This window comes from Crinia signifera, chromosome 11, assembly GCF_055691185.1.
Source record: "Crinia signifera chromosome 11, ASM5569118v1, whole genome shotgun sequence".
NCBI classification, from domain to species: Eukaryota; Metazoa; Chordata; class Amphibia; order Anura; family Myobatrachidae; genus Crinia; species Crinia signifera.
Genome location: NC_139227.1, coordinates 94957885 through 94975126, shown reverse-complemented (window position 1 = coordinate 94975126; position 17242 = coordinate 94957885). Strand labels below are relative to the sequence as shown.

Sequence of the window (17242 nt, the reverse complement as noted above, 5' to 3'; positions counted from 1 at the left end):
GGGGGACGTGTAACACAGCAGCGTGCAGGATGGGGGGGACGTGTAACAGCAGCGTGCAGGATGGGGGGGCGACGTGTAACACAGCAGCGTGCAGGATAGGGGGGGCGACGTGTAACAGCAGCGTGCAGGATGGGGGGGGGCGACGTGTAACAGCAGCGTGCAGGATGGGGGGGCGTGTAACACAGCAGCATGCAGGATGGGGGGGACGTGTAACACAGCAGTGTGCAGGATGGGGGGCGTGTAACACAGCAGCGTGCAGGATGGGGGGACATGTAACACAGCAGTGTGCAGGATGGGGGGGGCGTGTAACACAGCAGCATGCAGGATGGGGGGGCGTGTAACAGCAGCGTGCAGGATGGGGGGCGACGTGTAACAGCAGTGTGCAGGATGGGGGGGATGTAACACAGCAGCGTGCAGGATGGGGGTGGCGTGTAAAACAGCAGCGTGCAGGACAGGGGGGACATGTAACAGCAGCGTGCAGGATGGGGGGACGTGTAACACAGCAGCGTGTAGGATGGGGGGGGACATTTAACACAGCAGCGTGCAGCACAGGGCAGACGTGTAACAGCAGCGTGCAGGATGTGGGGGGGGGGACGTGTAACACAGCAGCGTGCAGGATGGGGGGGGACATGTAACACAGGAGCATGCAGGACAGGGCAGCCATGTAACACAGCAGCCTGCAGGATGTGGGGGGACGTGTAACACAGCAGCATGCAGGACAGTGGGGACATGTAACAGCAGCGTGCAGGATGGGGGGGGACATGTAATACAGCAGCATGTAGGATGGCGGGGGACATGTAATACAGCAGTGTGCAGGATGGGGGGGACGTGTAACAGCAGCGTGGAGGATGGGGGGGGGCATGTAACACAGCAGCGTGCAGGACAGGGGGGACATGTAACAGCAGTGTGCAGGATGGGGGGACATGTAATACAGCAGTGTGCAGGACGGGGGGGGGGGGGGAACGTGTAATACAGCAGCGTGCAGGATGGGGGGGACGTGTAACACAGCAGTGTGCAGGACGGGGGGGGGAACGTGTAATACAGCAGCGTGCAGGATGGGGGGGACGTGTAACACAGCAGCGTGCAGGATGGGGGGGGACGTGTAACACAGCAGCGTGCAGGATGGGGGGCATGTAACACAGCAGCATGTAGGATGGGGGGGGGACGTGTAACACAGCAGCATGCAGGGTGGGGGGGGGGGGGGAGTGTAACAGCAGTGACTTTATTCTTTCTTCCTCCACACAAGCACCTGAAGTGTCTCAGCTCGGAGAAAGGTTGGCGGCAGTAGAGAGATCCGTCCCCGGGGCGGTATCACCACCTCAATAATCTACTTTCCTTAATAACATCTTGTTCACTGATTCTGCCGCTGCAGCCTGCGCTGCGACGTGTCCGGCTAAAGTTGGGTACACACCTAAAGATTTATCTGGTAATGTATGGTAGCAGAGGACAATCAACCAATTACTCCCCACCCCTGGAAAGCAAGGAATAATGATTGGTGGTTAAATCAGTGAGTCTGACCAATAACTGTCTGCTGTCCAACCAATGGCTGATTGTTATTAGCTCCCGTACATTACCAGATTGGACAGATAAATCTGTAGGTGTGTACCCAACACAAAGCCCCATTGCCAGCAATAGATCACCCATTGCCACGGGGATAGGAGTTGCTACCCCAGATGGAGCGAAGCGCGGTTGCAGCACAGAATACGACCCAGCCAATAATTCCCAGCATCAGTCACTGACACCCCCGTTATATCTGTAGTGCGGCCAGCTGGCTGTGCTCCATCTAATGTGTGTGACTGGCCGGGACTCTGCAATCTGTCACAGAGAACAGAACAATTTGCTCTGGACATTCGCAGACGTCTGCTCACTCAGAGGAGCTCAATCACTCCAGCGTCTCCCTAAATCTCATTCTTAAAACCATTTATTGTGTTACACTTAAAGGTCTCGGCTTATATTATCATTGTTTATTTATATGGCGCCACAAGGGTTCCGCAGTGCCTAACAATACATAAATGATTACGGGGCGCATTTATCATTATAAAGCGATGCCGGCGTGATGACATCGCATTGCGGTATTGTGAAATACCGCTGGCATGTATCATTACCAGGGAACAGGGACAGGGCTGACCCCCGCTGACCCCTCTTACCGCACTGCCCTGCTCGGCAGTGCGATATGTAGCCATAGGCTACAATGGGCTATCGCCATATCAGAATGGCGATAGCCCAGGGGTGCGATGCCGGGCTGCCCGATGTTAATACATCAGGCAGCTTCGCATCCCCCATAGAAACCTATGGGGGATGCGGCCGGCGGCGCTGCAGGGGGGGATCGCAGCCGGGAACGGAGATTCCTGCTGCGGTCCCCCTTTAATACATTAACCGCAAATATTGCTTGATAAATGCGGCCCTACATCATTACATTATCTGTCACTCAGCGATACTGCCACGCCCCTTTGTGTCACATGACTCATGCCGCTTATAGCTCAGGGACATTGGAATCCTGGTGGCTTTGTGCATTCTGACAGGACAGGGCCTGTGTCCAATGTCTGGGGGTTCAGGGACAGGCCCAAGATGGCGGGAGTGTTACAAGGAGCGGGAATGCAGGACAGGCAAAGATGAGAGAACATAGGACGTTAGTTTTATTAGCGGTGATGTTACATCTTTTGTATTATGTGCAAGTACAAATTGTACAAATTGTGACAGGGAAATGTGAGATTTTAACCATAACAACCAGGTCCAACACCAGGACATCTGGACGTGACAGAAAATGAAGTCCATATTTAGGTGACATATTGCGCTATACTGTTACCTCACTTGTTATTATTGCTTTCTAGGCTATTCTGTATTGGGGCGTGTAGTTGTGCGGTGGTTAGGTGGAGTTATTGCACCCTTGCAGTTGTGTACTCACAGCAACGTCTCTCACCTCAGAAGAGCTGGCCAGGCCTCAGGTTGGCAAAGTTGCGTCAATCAGTGATGCCAGCGACCGCCCTGCGAATCTCCCAGGAGTCTCTGAAAAACAGGCAAATGGACAAACATGAAGGGATCTGTGGGAGCAGCTCAGCTCACTGACACAGGCTGACAGTGTGTGATTGTGTACGGTGTGCGTCATTGTGTTACACACAGCTTATCTGGTCTGGATCACAGCTCTGACAGGCCGCAGTGCATCCCACAGCACGGCTGGCTATATACCACTGCCGGGGTCACACACGCAGTATTACATGCATTTCTCTATATATATATTCTGGTCACACTATGGGGCTGATTCGGGGTTGAATGATGCTGGAACCACATTATTACTTTGCACCTCTGCGATTTTATGCTGAGTGTGCGAAGCCTGAGCCGTGTGGATTTGCACACATGCCCGGTTGCACCAGCGATGCAGAATCAGCCCAAATGGGTACACTGCGTACAGTACGATTTGGTAACACCCATGTTCGCATCTGAGCAAGGTAACCAGAATAACCCCCTGTATCTGCAGACAGACGAGACAACTGGCCGCGGTTACAGGTTGTCTTGTTCTCACTAAGATCAGATGATAGAATTAGAGGCCTGTGAGCGAGGAGCTTCCCAAGTCTGATACTGATGTAACCACCACTGGGCAGCGGCCAACCCGCCGACATGTGGACATGGGATCAGCTTAAATAATCTGTGCTGCTGACATTCTATTGCTTGAGTGACTGCAGGCTACCCTGCTTAGTGTGGAACCCTGAGACGGGAATATTGTCTGTTTCCGGGCAGCGGGGATGAGGGCGGTAATTCTGAGTCTTAACAAACAGTCGACATGTACTATATCAACAGTAACAAAAGGGTGACATGTACTAAGTCGATGAGCTTGAGGTGGATATGGAAAGATGGACAGGAGTTGTTCATGTTTTGCAGCGCTGCGGCGGTATAACGTATCTATGCAGCAGTTATACCGGACGGCCGGATCACGCCACCGAAGACACCACTAAGTTGACATGCTGAAAGGATGACATAGGTCTAGTTTGACATGGGACAAGGTGGACACAAGCATTAGGTCGACATGAGCAACGTCAACATGGGTTTTTTCACTGTTTTTGAGCCAACATGTGCCGACAGGCGGTATTTCATGCCCTACCATCCTCTAGGGCGTGGTGGGAGAATAAAATAGTGTGCCCGAAGCATGGCGAGCGCAGCGAGGGGATGCGGTGCTACATTTCAGTGCCCATGTCGACCTTTTGTCTGTCGACCTCGCCCATGTCGACCTAATGCTTGTGTCGACCGTGTCCCATGTCAACCTAGACCCACGTCGACCTTTCAGCATGTCAACCTAGTGGTGTCGACCTTATGACTGTCGAGCAACATGCTGTAGAACTAATGATCCACACCCATGGTCAGCATTGTGATGTAGAAGCTAAGTACACAGCGGAGGACAATGGTTGCAGAAAGCAGATGTTATAAAGCACATTGGGGGCCTGTAACAATGACTCTGCAGCTTGTGATTGGTCCCCAGCTCATTCCCAAACTGCAGGTGTGTATAGGGGATGGCTGCTAATCAACACTCCCCCCGGATGGTTGTATCGTACATATAATTATCCGCTACCTATAAGGGAGACAAAGGGCAGATGCACCCATCTTCAGAAAGCGATGGAGAGAGATAAACAACCAGTCCCAAACTGTCATTTTTTTTAAAACAGCCTGTAAGTTAGGAGCTGATTGGCTGGTTGTTTATCACTCTCCACTTGGTGCATCTGGCCCAAAGCCGGAGAACGTCACTTATTGTTCCCAGTAATCGTGTTATCCGCTGTCTCTGACATTAGCGGAGGAAATCCAGGAGCAGAACGGTCAGTGTGACATTTCCAGGCGCTCCGTGCGGTCTGCCTGCTGCTGTCACCGGGTAACGTCACCGGCTGCTGCTCTGCCCTGCACTGTACAGATAGAACCATCATCATAACATATTATACGCTCAATAGATGAAGGCAAAATCAGATCCTTCGTCATCCATTACCCCAGTAACATAACAGAATGCTCCGGGTTCTCGCTTGCAGCTACAGTTTTAGGTGCCTATGTACTAAGAGAGATAAAGTAGAAGCCAATCAGCCCCTAACTGTCATGTTATAACTGTTTCCATCCCTAAGCACACCCCTCACTGCCAAGCATTGCGGCACTGCTGACAAATGACCGGCACGGGCGGTGACTGCGCAGACGCGCGGGTACCTATTGCCATGGACACAGTAGGACTGTCGCCGGCGTATTTCAGGAGTTGCCGCAGACTCAAACGCTTACAGAGATTCTGCGCATGGCGTGGGAATGGGGCGAGTCGCTGTGACAATACCCGCATCACAGCCCTGGCGCATAGTGTCACACGCTGTACACCACAGAAGGGGCTCATACTACTACAAGTGATGCCATAGAAATGATTGTCAGTTGTTTGCCCCTTACAGTAGGGAAAACGCTGAGGAAAGAATTGTGTGCGCGCTGCGAAACCAGTGCTGGGCCGTATTCCTCCATGCTTATAAGCAGAATGGTTATGGTACAGATGGAGCAGGCCTAGTCTTTGCAGGGGCTGGCGAAAGTAACGCCAGCCCCCGCCAGGGGCGCGCAGGAGACGCTTGCGCCCCCAGTGGCAACGGAGCTTGCCCCGGCTCCCCGCCACCTCCCCCGCCGCCGGCCTCCTCGCCACCCCGAAACCCCACACCCTAAACCCTGCCCGTCTCCCTGAAGCAGGGATGATGCCCAGCCGTCGTGATACTGGGACGCGCGTGAGACGCACGCACGTCCCAGTCCCTATCGCCGGCGCTCGCCAGAGGAGAGGATCTGGCGGGCGACGGCGTTGAACAAGGCCGGCTCCATCTGTATAAAATATCTACAGTGTCTAGGCCTACAATCATATGGTCGACCTCTAATGGTCCACATTGAAAAGGTTGACATTGAAAAATTCTCCCTCCACAACCTAGTGGATGGTGGGGCATGAAATACAGCCTGTCGGCACATGTCGGCTGAAAATGTAGTAGAAAAATGCATGTTGATCTGTTGACTATGTCGACATATTGCCTGTCGACCTTCAGACCCTGTTGACCTATTGTCTGTCGACCTTTAAATCCTGTCCTCCATTAGTGGTCGACCATATGAGTCAGTCTATGATCAGTCCGGGTACCAAGCAGAGTACCACAAAGCAAGACTTTTGCCTGATGCCCCCACTGAGATTTCCCTACGTTACAGAGACACCGGGCGTTAGCTGGGAAGATTGGCTGCACGCACTGGGGGTACAACCATTGCTTGCCATGTTTCAGGTGGTTTCCCTAAATGACCTCCAGTGACTTGTGTAACGGACTCCGGCGTTGACGCGCGCTCATGGCTACTCTATTCTTTGTTCTATTTATCTGTGATGTTAGAACTTGGAGAGTGAAGAGGAAACAGGGTGTGCCATTACGCCATGTTTACCGAATACCCCCCTCGCCTCCAGAGACTAGCAGGAAGGGCTGAGGGCCAGCGCTGAGAGGTGACCCTACGGCTGGTTGCCGCAGAGGAAAACTTTGTTAAAGGGTGTAATGTAAAATGACAGCTCTCCCCATCTGACTCTCATTTAGAATACCAGAATATTTATATCCCCTCCTCTGTAATGAAGATTTATGGCGGCGTTACAGGAGGACGACCGGCCCTTTCGTGCGCAAACTTTCCTAAGGGACGATTCCACAGGAATCACTTTCAATGAGGAGTCAGATCTGATTTCACACATTGTAAGGTTAACGCCTTCCCTGCTGGATGATGGGGCCGTCGAGTCCCACGCCCTGCTGGATGAGGAGGCCATGGAGTGCGAGCCCCATGCTCTGCCGAATGAGGAGGCTGCAGGGAGTGAGCCCCACGTTCTCCTGGATAAGGCTGGGGAGCTAGCCCCACACTCTTCCACTGCCGGATGATGAGGCAGGAGAGCGAGCCCCATGCTCTCCTGCTGGATAAGGCCAGGGAGTGGGCCTTGCTCTGCCACATAAGGCTGAGGAGCGAGCCCCATGCTCTCCTGCTGAATAAGGCTGGAAGGCGAGCCCCGCGCTCTGCGCTTCCGGATGATGAGGCAGGGAGGAGTGAGCCCCACGCTCTGCCAGATGATGAGGTTGGGGAGAGCAACCCACACGCTCTGCCGCTGCTAGATGGCAAAGCCAGGGAGAGCCCCACGCTCTCTTGCTGAATAAGGCTGGGGGATGAGCTCCATGCTCTACTACTGAATAAGGCTGGGGAGTGAGCCCCACACTCTGCAGGATAAGGACGGGGAGCGAGCCCCACGCTCTGCAGGATAAGGACGGGGAGCGAGCCCCACGCTCTGCAGGATAAGGACGTGGAGCGAGCCCCACGCTCTGCAGGATAAGGACGGGGAGCGAGCCCCACGCTCTGCAGGATAAGGACGGGGAGGGAGCCCCACGCTCTGCGGGATAAGGACGGGGAGCGAGCCCCACGCTCTGCGGGATAAGGACGTGGAGCGAGCCCCACGCTCTGCGGGATAAGGACGGGGAGCGAGCCCCACGCTCTGCGGGATAAGGACGGGGAGCGAGCCCCACGCTCTGCGGGATAAGGACGGGGAGCGAGCCCCACGCTCTGCGGGATAAGGACGGGGAGCGAGCCCCACGCTCTGCGGGATAAGGACGGGGAGCGAGCCCCACGCTCTGCGGGATAAGGACGGGGAGCGAGCCCCACGCTCTGCGGGATAAGGACGGGGAGCGAGCCCCACGCTCTGCAGGATAAGGACGGGGAGCGAGCCCCACGCTCTGCAGGATAAGGACGGGGAGCGAGCCCCACGCTCTGCAGGATAAGGACGGGGAGCGAGCCCCACGCTCTGCAGGATAAGGACGGGGAGCGAGCCCCACGCTCTGCAGGATAAGGACGGGGAGCGAGCCCCACGCTCTGCAGGATAAGGACGGGGAGCGAGCCCCACGCTCTGCAGGATAAGGACGGGGAGCGAGCCCCACGCTCTGCAGGATAAGGACGGGGAGCGAGCCCCACGCTCTGCAGGATAAGGACGGGGAGCGAGCCCCACGCTCTGCAGGATAAGGACGGGGAGCGAGCCCCACGCTCTGCAGGATAAGGACGGGGAGCGAGCCCTACGCTCTGCAGGATAAGGACGGGGAGCGAGCCCCACGTTCTGCAGGATAAGGCCGGGGAGGGAACCCCACGATCTGCAGGATAAGTCAGAGGAGCGAGCCCCATGGCTGCTGGATAATAACTTCCTGCCCCACACAGGGTGCATTGTGCTGGACACACAGAGACGCAGGTTACACAGGGTGCATTGTGCTGGACACAGAGACGCAGGTTACACAGGGTGCATTGTGCTGGACACACAGAGACGCAGGTTACACAGGGTTCATTGTGCTGGACACACAGAGACGCAGGTTACACAGGGTGCATTGTGCTGGACACACAGAGACGCAGGTTACACAGGGTGCATTGTGCTGGACACACAGAGACGCAGGTTACACAGGGTGCATTGTGCTGGACACACAGAGACGCAGGTTACACAGGGTGCATTGTGCTGGACACACAGGGAGGTGACAGTGTCACAGTGACACAGGTTACACAGGGTGCATTGTGCTGGACACACAGACGCAGGTTACACAGGGTGCATTGTGCTGGACACAGAGACGCAGGTTACACAGGGTGCATTGTGCCGGACACACAAAGACGCAGGTTACACAGGGTGCATTGTGCTGGACACAGAGACGCAGGTTACACAGGGTGCATTGTGCCGGACACACAAAGACGCAGGTTACACAGGGTGCATTGTGCTGGACACACAGAGACGCAGGTTACACAGGGTGCATTGTGCTGGACACACAGAGACGCAGGTTACACAGGGTGCATTGTGCTGGACACACAAAGACGCAAGTTACACAGGGTGCATTGTGCTGGACACACAGACGCAGGTTACACAGGGTGCATTGTGCCGGACACACAAAGACGCAAGTTACACAGGGTGCATTGTGCTGGACACACAGACGCAGGTTACACAGGGTGCATTGTGCTGGACACACAGGGAGGTGACAGTGTCACAGTGACACAGGTTACACAGGGTGCATTGTGCTGGACACACAGACGCAGGTTACACAGGGTGCATTGTGCTGGACACACAGGGAGGTGACAGTGTCACAGTGACACAGGTTACACAGGGTGCATTGTGCTGGACACACAGACGCAGGTTACACAGGGTGCATTGTGCTGGACACACAGACGCAGGTTACACAGGGTGCATTGTGCTGGACACACAGGGAGGTGACAGTGTCACAGTGACACAGGTTACACAGGGTGCATTGTGCTGGACACACAGACGCAGGTTACACAGGGTGCATTGTGCGGGACACACAGGGAGGTGACACTGACAGTGTCACAGAGACGCAGGTTACACAGGGACACAATGTCAATGCGTCACACATGAGCTGCAGGAGCGCAGGGAGCTCAGGTCTGGGGTAACTAGTGTAGGATTAGATTACTCCCAGACATAACACTGTATTACGGGCGTCAGGATTACTCTACACCTCGGAATGTGGGTGAATGTTCAGTCAGTGATGGATCAGGGGCGAGCAAGGTAGTGGGCAGGAATAAACACCATTTTACTTTATTTTCCTGAATAAGATCTGGAGAGGGCGTGTCCTGCAGACGCCGGAGAACGATGAAGACCCCTAATAGGTTCTGCCGGGGTATACGCTGTTATGCTTTGCGTGCCTCCTAATCCTCAATATACAGCCACTGGATGGGCGAAAACACACGGGATGGGGGTCTTAGGTGTTCTCCACCCCCCCCAATTGTGGGTCCGCTGTCACCCAATAATAACGGGCACTAATTGTATGCCACGATAATGACCATCAGATATTAGTACATCGGTGGTAATGAGATGACGCCCTTATTACATGTATTATACTGTATGTAACCAGTGCAGGAAGTATTTCCGACAGACCCTGTTATATTTCAGCGGCATCCAGATGCCCAGAGGTTATTACCTTCTATTATCTCCTCTGTATTACGCCTTCATTGTGTCATTGTTATCCTCAAACCACTCTACTCCCCCGAGACGTCTCAGCGCTGGCAGAGGGTCAGATCTAATTGTCAGCCCACTCCGAGACAATGTGGACAATAAGGTGATCTCCCTATGTGACCCGAAAAGGACACGTTATTAAATGTGCGTCTGCGGCCGAGCCTGGTCTCATAGGTCAATGGCGGGAACAGACAGAGAGAGAGATAGACCGGCCAGACAGACAGAGAGATAGACCGGCCAGACAGACAGAGAGACAGACACAGACAGAGAGACAGTCAGACAGACAGACAGAGAGACAGTCAGACAGACAGAGAGACAGACAGGACACATAGACAGACAGAGAGACAGACAGAGAGATAGACCGGCCAGACAGACAGAGAGATAGACCGGCCAGACAGACAGAGAGATAGACCGGCCAGACAGACAGAGAGACAGACACAGACAGACAGACAGACAGACAGAGAGACAGTCAGACAGAGAGACAGACAGGACACATAGACAGACAGAGACAGACAGAGACAGACAGACAGAGACAGACCAGCCAACACACAGAGACAGACAGAGTCAGACAAATGCCCTTATTCAGATCTGATCGCAGTACAAATTTGTTCTCAAAATGGGCAAAACCATGTGCACTGCAGGTGGGGCAGATGTAACGTGTGCAGAGAGAGTAATGCTGTGTACATACGGTGAGATTCCCTTGCTATTCGACTTAAGATTCCAGTGCTATGCAATCTTTGCTATCTCTGTACTATTTACATACAATTCATACAATCTGCATTAGATTTGCACTATATAGTCATTGCTGCCCTGTCTATCTGGTTTTCGATATGTGCTGTCACGGGAGCGCGCATCGGGATCGCAAGGTAAAAAAATATATAGTGAAAACTCATCGAATGTACACACCTTTAGATTTGGGTGAGTTATTTTGTTTCTGTGCTGGGTAAATATTGGCGGCATTATTTTTAAACTGCAATTTAGATTTCAGTTTCAACAAACCCCACCCAAATGTAACTCTCTATGCACATGTTACTTCTGCCCCACCTGCAGTGCAGCATGGGTTTGCCCATTTTGAGAACAAATTAGTACTGTGATCAGAACTAAATAAGGGCCAGAGAGACAGACAGAGGACCAAATGTACGAAGCTTGAAAAGTGATAAAAAGGAGAGTGGTAAACCATCAGCCAATCATCTGCTAACTGCCATGCCACAGGCTGTGCTTGAAAAATTACTGGAAGTAGCTGATTGGCTGGTGGTTTATCACTTTTCACTCTTAGTACATCTCACCAAGACAGAGAGACAGACATTTCTTCAGTTCTGGTATTGGTACAATGGACAATAGGATCTGATCAGTCATTCTCCCGTTCCATTGATTTTCTTATAAAATCTGATTTATTCCCATGGGGCTGAACTTCACTTCAGACTCCAGCTTCTTAAGGCCCCCAAACACTAGGTCGACTTATCCTGAGGACAAGTCGCCCCCGACTTCCCCGGCAGCTCCCCGGGGGAGCTTGATAAGATTGGCACTTGATGTGCCATTTTTTACATGTGATAAATCGTCTCGATTTATCACATGTAAACCCAGGGAGCAGGGGGGGGCTGCAGAACAGGGCTGCTGGTGGGGGGCGCTGCTAAGGCAGCGTGCAGGGGACGCTGCGGGGGACAGTGACAGAGCCGGGCAGGGGGAGGCGGGAGCTGTCAGTGCTGGAAAAAAAAGCCCATACAATGAATGGGCAGCCTGTGATTGGCTGAGCGCTCTCTCAGCCAATTGCTGACTGGCTGAGAGAGCACTCAGCCAATCACAGGCTGCCCATTCATTGTATGGGCTTTTTTTTTCCAGCGCTGACAGCTTTTCCTGCCCGGCTCTGTTACTGCCAACTCTGTGTGGAGGTAGTGCAGGCGGGGACCGCAGGCGTCGCAGAGCAGAGACTGTCGGCGCGGCGGGAGAATAGAAAGAAATCTTATTCAAAAGACTGGGCGGCCGCTGATCTTTTGAATAGGATTTCTTCCTATTCTCCCGCCGCGCCGACGGTCTCTGCTCTGCAACGCCTGCGGTCCTCGCCTGCACTACCTCCGCCGGGAGCCGTCAATGGGGGGGGGGGGGGCGCTGCTAGTAAGACAGGGGGGCTGTATATAAAGATATATCGGATCTGAACATCGTGGGTGCTAAAAATGATGGCTCAGATTCCGATATATCTTATGTTCTGCAGGTCCGACGCCGTGATCCGATCCGATGCGCGCGGGACCGCGCATCAGATCAGATGTCAAACACATGCGATTTTGGGCCTTTTTCACCCGATTTATCGGCCCAAAGGGCCGAAATCGGATGAAATCGGACGAAAATTGCATAGTGTATGGGGGCCTTTACTGAGAACATTCAGTTTAGCAAGGGTTAACAAGTCTTGGGCAACACGCGTGTGTGTTTGTGTGAGCGTCCGTACAGTGCAGAGAACACGCCACTCGCATTAGGCCCAGATGTTTCTATCAACAGAGCCCATAATGACGGTAAATTTCTGGCAGCTGCGCTGGGAGATAGAATGGTCTGGTTCAGTCTCGTGATTTCATTGTAACATCAGCGCAACACGCTGGCAAAAAAACAATTCTTTCACCTTAATCGGATTCCTTTTCTTGGTGCCAAATCTACCCCCCCATCAAACTTTCCCAGGCTGTGAGGGGAACCGCAATCACTGGTCATACATACTAATGGTAATCACATGTAACCTCCTCGCTCCCTCATACATCTCCCTGATAACTCCCCAACGTGCAGGCAACGGGGTCATGTTACATACTTGTTCTGTATTCCCCAGCGCCCCCAGCTTGTAAGGCTCATAGCGTCTGGCCCAGTCCTAGAGGAGGTGAATACGGCCCCAGCGCAGTTACTGGAGATAAGAAAGGATGTATTTATACTATGGTTATAGATAGTAACAGGGCTGGCGTTACTGCTATAGCACATGTGAACGAAAGGGAGTAGGTGCGCCGGAATAGTGGTGACCGAGTCTTCCCTCGGTTCCATTTGCAGATACTGGATTATTTGTTCCATAACCGGTGTTCTGTATAATGCAGGAGAGTAAAATATTCTTTCATAGTACATATTGATGGCTCTCATTCACATTAAGGTGTCATTTACGGCACACACCTCACGGCGCACTTCTATCGCACACTCAACAGTAACTGAGTGCACTCGGGCTGAATTGTGCAAACGTCGCACCTGAACCCCAACCTCCTACCACAGTCCTAACTCCCTGGTCATAAGATGCATTTATTTTACACGCCAGAGACAGCACCACACTGTAAAATCACAGCGTTCATACGTCCTTTGACGCAATACACACTTTTCATAAGCTAGTTATTACCTCAATAACAAAATTGCTGCAGATTCATGAAAAACTCCTCACAGGGCTGGATGTGTGCAGAACAATCTACATTTGTAACTTTGAATGGAATGATCTCTTACTGCAATATGGCAAGGTGCAGTGAACAACGTCTGAACTTCTGAGTCCACTACAATATTCAGGGAAAGGCGAGACACTGCAGTCTCCCTACAAAGCATGTATCCCCTTTATTCCTGATATGTAACTACTTCCCATGCCAGGGACACGGGGGACGAGTTAGAGGAATGTTCCGGCCTCGATCAATGGAAATGACCACGAGGAGAATTAGGGAGTTCTGCAGGATTCCCAGTAGCGATGGAATCCCGCGGCCCCAGCGGACGTCTCTGCGCAGCGAGGAGAGTGCTTGGGGTAACACGATATCACTGTGACAGAGGTAATGGGGAAAGAGGACAGACAGCTGTTGCAGACCCCTTTAGTGCGGCGGTTCCAGGCTTGTGCATTTCACACTCACTTCTACCAATGACAAGGTCATAATGAGAGATGGATACAGCTAATGTAGGGTACATGGTAATTATCTCACGCCAGCTGTGCGCAGTTACCCCGGATAATCCGTACTCTTATCCCGGGATGTACAAAGCAATAATCACGCTTCAGTTACAGATCCCACAATCCCCTGAGGGGATATACACTGTATACAGAGGAACCATTGTGGTATTATAGACCTTATAGTGCTCAGGCCTACTGTATAATGTACCGTCCAACATATATACAAACTACATTAATACAAAGACCTAAGTCCCCTTATCCTGTACCCCGACCTGGTCATGTATGTTCTACAGAACCATTCTTAGGGGGGAGATGTATACCCCCACATGCCAGTATCATCAAGCGGAGTGAATACTACTTTATCTCTCTCCACAATGTGATAAATCTCCACATAAATGTATTAGGAAAACCTGCTCAGGGCACTTCTTGGGGCACATTTTGGAGTCGCAAGGGGTAAGCAGGAATGTGCCGTCACCAGGGCCGGCTCTACCTTTAGGCAGCTGCCTAGGGCACCGGGATCTGGGGGACGCTACCAAGTCTACCTATCAAAAAAATCAATCATGTCTATAAGGATCCTTGTTCTACTTAATGCAGGAGGCGGCTGTGGAACCGCTAAGAATTCACTTCCATACTTTACTGTGGGGCAGATTTCCCTACTTTGCTGCACCCTCCTCCTTGTAATCTGTTGTGGGTGGCAAAGGGGGCCTACAGGGAAAGCAGGAGACATGTGCGATTTTTGGAAGTCTCCCCACCATTCCAGAATGTTAGGCAAGTATGCCTTAAGGGGTTGGGAAGTGTGTATTGGTGGCAGTATGGGGGGGGGGGGGGGGGTGTTGGCACAGTAGGTTGAACTTTTGCCTAGGGTGCAGGTATGGGGGCCCGGCTATACTGAGAGGGATACAAATCTGAATAAAGTGAAGGAAGACAGCAGCAATCATTAACAAAGCTTTGTATATTTATTTCCCTACAGCCGATATGTAACCAGTACCCACGGGCGCTGGTGCCAGCGTTACCGGATTCATCGTATGAGCACTTTATTCCGGCAGGAACGGTGATTTTGTGATCATTACTTTAGGCGAAGCTGAACAGTAAATGTAAGATCAGCGATTCTCTCATGCCCCGCTCCCCCCATGTTATTTCAGGGATGGCGGCTGATGTCCCCACTTCCAGGACTGTGGTATTAACCCTCTCCATGCTACAGGAAGGAACAGTGCTGCATGACTCCCGTGCCCCCGCTGACAGGCGGCCCGAAAAACAAAGGCCTGACTTCCTCCCCAGCCGCCAGCTACAGGGGGAGAGCTCACAATGCAACCGCTGGTGGAGGCGCACTGGGGGCCTTATTTTGGTTCATTCTTTCTGACAAAATCCTTCTTAGATGGGCAAAACCATGTGCACTGCAGGGGGGCAGATGTTACTTATGCAGAGAGAATTAGATTTGGGTGGGGTTTTACTTCAAAGTGAGATCTATATTGCAGTGTAAAAATAAAGCAGTCAGTATTTTCCCTGCACAGAAACAAAATAACTCCCCCAAATCTAATTCTCTCTGCACATGTTACATCTGCCCCCCCCTGCAGTGCACATGGTTTTGTCCATCTAAGAAGGATTTTGTCAGAAAGAATGAACCAAAATAAGGCCCTAAGTGCAGCAATTCCCGCAGAGAGGCGTCAGATTACAGCAAGAACTCTATCCCTAACCCCAACATGGAGATCACCAGAGAAGGACTTTATATGTGGTCATTATTTATTTGTAAGGTGCCACAAGGGTTATGCAGCAACTAACAGAATATTACCACCAGCTATTTATATAGAGCACACGTATACCATATCGCTGTACAGAGACATATATTACCAGTTATTTTTATAGAGCACACATATTCCGCAGCGCTGTACAGAGAATATTATTACCAGTTATTTATATAGCGCACACATATTCCGCAGCGCTGTACAGAGAATATTATTACCAGTTATTTATATAGAGCACACACATATTCTGCAGCGCTGTACAGAGAATATTACCACCAGTTATTTATATAGAGCACACGTATACCATAGCGCTGTACAGAGACATATATTACCAGTTATTTATATAGCGCACACATATTCCGCAGCGCTGTACAGAGAATATTACCACCAGTTATTTATATAGTGCACACATATTCTGCAGCGCTGTACAGAGATTATATTACCAGTTATTATATAGCGCACACATATTCCACAGCATTGTACAGAGAATATTATTACCAGTTATTATATAGCGCACACATATTCTGCAGCACTGTACAGAGATTATCATTATCAGGTATTTATATAGCGCACACATATTCCGCAGTGCTGTACAGAGAATATTATTACCAGTTATTTATATAGCGCACACATATTCCGCAGCGCTGTACAGAGAATATTACCACCAGTTATTTATATAGCGCACACATATTCTGCAGCGCTGTACAGAGATTATATTACCAGTTATTATATAGCGCACACATATTCCACAGCATTGTACAGAGAATATTATTACCAGTTATTATATAGCGCACACATATTCTGCAGCACTGTACAGAGATTATCATTATCAGGTATTTATATAGCGCACACATATTCCGCAGTGCTGTACAGAGAATATTATTACCAGTTATTTATATAGCGCACACGTATTCCGCAGCGATGTACAGAGAATATTACTACCAGTTATTTATATAGCGCACACATATTCCGCAGCGCTGTACAGAGAATAATATTACCAGTTATTATATAGCGCACACGTATTCCGCAGCGATGTACAGAGAATATTATCACCAGGTATTTATATAGCGCACACATATTCCGCAGCGCTGTACAGAGAATATTATTACCAGTTATTATATAGCGCACATATATTCTGCAGCACTGTACAGAGATTATCATTATCAGGTATTTATATAGCGCACACATATTCCGCAGTGCTGTACAGAGAATATTATTACCAGTTATTTATATAGCGCACACGTATTCCGCAGCGATGTACAGAGAATATTACTACCAGTTATTTATATAGTGCACACATATTCCGCAGCGCTGTACAGAGAATAATATTACCAGTTATAATATAGCGCACACGTATTCCGCAGCGATGTACAGAGAATATTATCACCAGGTATTTATATAGCGCACACATATCCCGCAGCGCTGTACAGAGAGTATTATTACCAGTTATTTATATAGCGCACACATATTCCGCAGCGCTGTACAGAGAATATTATTACCAGTTATTATATAGCGCACACGTATTCCGCAGCGCTGTACAGAGACTATTATTACCAGGTATTTATATAGCGCACACATGTTCCACAGCACCCACACCGCTGGCGCTTACTGCCCAAGCCACACTTGCCTATATGTTGCACCATATCC

General features: G+C 51.0%; 1 protein-coding gene across 3 annotated transcripts in view; it reads right to left on the bottom strand.

The window, feature by feature from the left end:
• The window catches only part of TSPAN18 (tetraspanin 18), a 94256-nt gene that overhangs the window by 36582 nt on the left and 40432 nt on the right, over nt 1-17242 (bottom strand). For 2 of the 3 annotated variants that reach the window (XM_083163688.1, XM_083163686.1), the window contains exon 2: nt 2921-3006. The gene's annotated coding sequence lies outside the window, so the exon portion shown is untranslated. Of the gene's footprint in view, nt 1-2905; nt 3007-17242 lie in introns of all 3 variants that reach the window. The other variant, XM_083163687.1, reaches the window with a different exon arrangement.